We start from the raw sequence: 6,000 nt of genomic DNA, 5'->3' as shown, positions 1-6,000 counted from the left end.
GAATTGAGAATAGAGAATCAGATACAGTAGAATCAGTGTTAATTACGCTTAACGAATCAGTGTAAAAATCAAGAAGCTGCATCTGCCAGTTTAACCCCAACTGTGTCAATCTCCTGGTTCTTAAGCTCCTGTTCAAGTAAGATGACATACAGGGAACAAATGATTGCACATAAATAATTTGCTAAGAAGTGATTGACACCACAATGTCCAGTTCCCAGGGGACTTCCAAGGTTAATGGCATACATGCATTAACTGGCTGAAATGCTAAAGGTCAGGGTATAACAGATAAGAAGACATTATTGTTCTGCACTGAATGACAGAGTATGCAGTGTGGCTTAGGAATAAAGAAGCAGCGGAGGTCAGTTGGAAACTTGATAAACAGATAAATAATGTTGTTAAATCCAGTTTTTATCACCTGAGGCTTTTATCTAAAATCAAACCTGTTTTGTCTCGTAAGCACTTCTGGACTACTGCACTTTACATTGGAGTTAACCAAACCTCTCTGTCACGCTTACAGTTGAACACATTACACCAGTGCTTGCCTTGCTTCACTGGCTCCCAGTTAATTTTAGAATACATTTTAAGATCTTATTGTTTGTTTTTAAGTCACTGAATGGGTTGGCACCTCACTACATCTCAGACCTCTTACAAGTCTACACCCCCCCACAGTCACTTAGGTCTACTGACCAACTTCGGCTGGTCGCTCCAAAAACCAGGTTAAAAACCAGGGGCGACCTTGCTTTTTCAGCTGCAGCCCCTAAACTGTGGAATGAGCCACCTCCACAGGTCAAATTGGCCCCGACCCTCGAATGTTTTAAATCCCATCTTAAAATCTACTTGTATTCCCTGGCTTTTAACCCAGCATGAGAGCTGTGTAGTCTTGTTGTTTTATGTGTTTCTATGTGTTTTCTTTTATGTTTTATTTCTTCTTCAGCACTTTGTAAACCTTTGTTTTTTAAATGTGCTATATAAATAAAATGGATTGGATTGGATTGGAAAGACAAATCACTCACAAGTGCAACACATGTTAAATTAGCTTTAAAAAGTAAAATGGACATTTCATGGTGGATTCATGAGATGATTATTTGCTGTTAGTGCCAGAGCCATACAGCAAGTAATCAATAATGGAAGACACATAGGTACTGAATATACTTACCTGGATGGTAATAATATACAATGCAGAGCTGTACTATAGGACAGAGGATTAGACATAGAATACATTTAAAACTATAGAATGAGCATCATTAGTACCAGCATTCATATTGTCACAGATGTGTAAAATAGGCCACGTTCACAACACAGACCTTCATGCTCAAATCTGACGTTTTTTGGATGTTTTCTTCATATCTATTCTAGGATGTAACCAATATCTCACTCCAATATGAACTGACAACCATGTTGAAAAGACTTGTGTGAAGAGTGACAGTAACAAAAGATGTCACATGTCTGCAGCTTGTTTTGAACACATTCTGATTTTGATGCTTGCCCTCTATTTTTGACTTGAATTGTGGCTTCTCCCAAAATACCAGTCAAGCCATAAATTCGACTTCCTTTCCGCTGTTGTTTTTATTGGCCTTCAGGACAGGAGACAATCCCAGCTGACATCGGGCAAAAGGCAGGGTACACCCTGGACAGGTCACCAGTCCATCTCAGGGCACCACATAGACAAACAACAACTCCCACTCACGGACAATTTAGAGTTACCAATTCACCTAGCCTGCGTGTCTTTGGATGGTAGGAGAAAGCCAGAGCACCCGGACAGAACCCACGCAGACACGGGGAGAACATGCAAACTTCCCGCAGAAAGGAACAACAAAGGTTCGAGCACTTCTGGTTGTGAGGCGACCATGCCAACCGCTGCACCACCGCCCCAGTCCACCACTTTGGAGACTAAAACATGGCATTGAATCGACTGAGATCAAATGCACCGACATTCAGAAGACGAATTCTACCATTTACAATAACCGCCGGCTGTGGACTGTAGCACCGCTCACGCCACGCAACCTCGCGGTACAGCGCGTAATGATTGGCTGTAGCCAGAGCACCTTTCTGTATGGTCCGTTCTGCATATGCGCATATTTATTTCTGCCCAATGTGTGGACATTGTAGTTTACAGAAGCCTGAGATTTAAAGATAAACTTTATACAAATACACAGGGACTTACAGCATTAGCATAAAGACTGAAATCATAACTAAAGCTTTGTGCTAAATTTGTTCTTGTTTCCACAAGTTAAATGTTAAAGTGATCTAGGAAAGTATAATAAGCGATTCAAACATAGCCTTATTAGTGCAATATTAATTATTTTTTCATGTCAATAGCACTATTAAAAATTAATATTAACTTCCATTAATACTACATAAACATTTTTAAACTTAAACTCCGATCTTGATGTGCATGTTTCCACACCAGTGAAAGCTAGATATTAAAGGCACGCAGTATCAACAGTTCCATTGCATGTTGGCATAGTAAGCAGGCACAAATAGTAAACAAAAGACAATAACACAACCAGCATGATTGGTGCATCTGTTTATTGAGGATGTCCACAAGTGTTGCATATAAAATGAATAAAACCAAATAATATACCACAATAAACTAAAATAAGATTAAAAGGATCTTAATGGAAAAGTAAAACTTTGGACCAACATTAATATAATGCTTATTTTTAAAGATGAAATGATTATTTAGATTAACAATGTTAAACAGCTGAAATGAATAACTTTTTGTTTGTTTGTTTTTAATAATTGTACTTGCAATGTTTTTATATGCCTTGCACTGGACCGACACGTCATATGGCAGGATCTGGTCCATCGATGGCATAAGATGTTGTTTTGTAGGTATTCTTGATGACATTTTAGTGTGTGTCATTTCCTGGAAAACAATTTTAAAATGCTGATGAATCATCCTGCACTGGGAGCCTGCATTAATTTAGAATACAATGAAAAGTTTTCTTAATTTTTAAGACGCTGCTGAAAAATAGTGTTTCTGGGACGGGCACCAGAGATTACTGTACGAAAGCACAACTTTATTCACTGATTTTACTGAAACTGCATCATAATTGAAGGCAAATATTATCTGGTTTTCTCTCTGATGTTCCCCTGCTGCTTTGCCCTGCCTCCAAATGGTAAAAACAATGAATTCATCATTAAAGGATCATTCTGGTTTACTACAAATTGGGTCTTATTTCTGCAGTTTCAGCCATTATTTACATTAGTAATAATATGACTGAAGTCACCAAGTTAATAGCTGAGAACTGTGCTTTAAAAAAGTCCATCAGGGCAAGAAATACAAGCACTTGGATGATCAAACACATTTTTAACAAAACCAAGGTTAGCTTAACTTATTTGGAAAATGAAGGTACAAAAACTGTTGATTGTAAACATCAATCACAGATTACAAACAGAGATCATGTCCAAAATTGACCTGCCACACTTGCTGTACTTTCGCATTTTTTCTCTGCAATGAGGGATTATTATTGACATTTAGGTGGTTCCTTCCTACTTTCAGTTGTACCTCCAAATAAATGATTTGGACAATCTGGCAAGACTGCTGGCTTGTTTAACTTCTCTGATGGTCTTACTGTTTGTTTCTTACCCCATTGGACTTAACTGAAGCAATGTCACCATGTTAAGACATTAATTGTAATAAACCAAAATTATGCTTTAAGCTTTATGTTTAAGTCAGGTCCCTAAAAGGACTTGTTTGTTATAGCACTTTTTAACATCTATAGAAATTAGTTAATGTTTGCATCAACAGACCACAGTGAAGAATGAGTGATGACTGTAGTTTGTCAGTCTGAACAGAGTCTTTTCCCAGTGAACCTGGGAGGAGAGCTCTATAGACTGCCTGTCAGCTGTCCCATGGTGCTTGGAGAGGGCTCATGGTCTTTTTAATTCCCAGCCAATCTTCTGTCCATCATACCACTTTATCCCTACTTTAGAGCACCGCTCAGGTCCACACACTGTCACTTTCTGACATATCTTGCAGCCTACACCTCGGCAATACCAGAAAATATTGTCAGCTTCTCCCCACCCCCAACTTACTTTCAATATGAACAACAAATCATATTTTCAAACTGGATGTAGGAACAGAGACTTCTGCCTACCTCCGCACACCAATCCACTCCATATTTAACTTTTCCCAGCAGCGTGTATGTGTGTGATGGAGATAAAACCATTTGTAGAATAAAATAAGAGCTCTGGATTTAGTTCATGACATATCACTCGGTGCTTATCAGGTGACCCAAGCAGTTTCTTCGGATTGTCCCGCATGAGGCGTCGCATGTTGATAGTAATGAGTGGAGGTGGATTCAAAGCAGCACAACATGCACAGCCCAGCAAAGGTAAAGAAGCCACTCCTCGGAAGCTGCCATTCTCTGGAGATTTCCATGAATAAAGGATTAGCTACAAGCTGTGAGTCAAGCTCTGGTTCTTTCAGTTGCTTTACATATTTAAGGCCAAATTTTGCACCAGCAGAACAGGCGGCTTAAAGTCAAAGAAGATTGTGCTGAGTTTTGTACAGTGGGAATGAGTTTTGGACGAGTATATTGATGTAAGTTCCCGACATTCTTGACATACATGCCTTATCAGGTCTCCAGTTTAAATGATGTGTCAGACAAGGTGAGTTGGATATGCACATTACAGTTCTAAAAGGTTCTATGTTTTCACAGAATTTATCTTTGACTGTCTCCTTGTACATTTGTGACTGAGAATGTTTAGTTGTAGCCTTAAATATTCAAAATTGAAATATATCCTGCCACATTGGACATATTTACAGTAAATCAGTTTATTTAGGACACAGAGATTATGAGCTAAGATCAGAAAGCTTCTGTTGAGCTGCTGATTTTATCTACCAAGACTAATGCCAGGGATAACTGCATAATCCATCATACATTTAATTGTCTCAAACAGGATTTTTGTTACTGATCAACCTTAATGAGTGTATGCAAATAAATATTCCGCCTTTCTAAATACCAGGTGATATTATGAGACTGACAAAGCATCTGTTTTGCATCTGATTTGTGAAGAAATAAATAATATTAATAACTTCTTGACATACATCAACATGCTGATGTGCAGGGGCGTAGCACTAAATTCTGGGCCCTATTTACAAGCAGTCTCTGTGGATCCCCTTCCTCTCTTGGTCCCTGTCTCTCAGCTAACAACTGTACATATTAGACTGTGGTGGTGATAGGGTAGTCATTAATGAACTGTTCTTACCACATTTAAACAAGTAACAACAAGGGAACCACTTTGTGTTGAAAAGTGGTGGGGACATAAGGGCTCAGATCAGGGGGAATGATGATACAGTTGGGTCACGAGACATGACGATGCACACAAGAAGATTTTTAACACTATGTTGAAGAAATATGAATTGCTTAAAAATATGAGCAGCTGGTCTTGAGCAGTGTTGGGAGTAGCTTGTTACAAAAGTAACGCAATTACAGTAATATCATTCTATTCAATTCAATTTCAATGTATTGCTTTTTGCTGTAAGGCAGTAATGTAACACATACCTAAAATCTGGTAATAATATACCCGTTACAATCTCAGTTACGCGTGTTATAACGCATTTTAAGCCGAAATGAAGTGGTGTTTTCTTTATTTAATAATTCACCAACACTGCAAACCATTTCAGCAGTAGAATCAAATCCATGAGTAAAAGATTCACGTTATTTCCTGATGGGGGAATCGATGGCCGAGATTGTAGGAAGGGTTCAAACTATGGGGAATCACAGCTCGTCTTAATGAGACTGTAGCTCCCCTGATGGGTCATGTCTATAATAGATTTCTATAGGCTATGTGTTTTCTTTAATGATTTACTTTCATGATCAGAGAGGCTGCTGTCAGTTCATCCTGACCGATCCTGTCGGTGTGTCGGGAGATTCAAATAATCAATCATGTAATGCTGCTGCACCTCGTGCGTAAATGAGCACAGCGTAATGTGTTAATTACCCCCTCCCCTCCCCCACACCCGCTATTAATCAAAAGGTTCATTTTGAT

This window comes from Micropterus salmoides, unplaced genomic scaffold, assembly GCF_014851395.1.
Source record: "Micropterus salmoides isolate LMB-PRFRI ecotype aquatic unplaced genomic scaffold, ASM1485139v1 Ms_hic_scaffold_4, whole genome shotgun sequence".
Taxonomy (NCBI): domain Eukaryota; kingdom Metazoa; phylum Chordata; class Actinopteri; order Centrarchiformes; family Centrarchidae; genus Micropterus; species Micropterus salmoides.
This window is presented reverse-complemented; position numbering follows the sequence as displayed.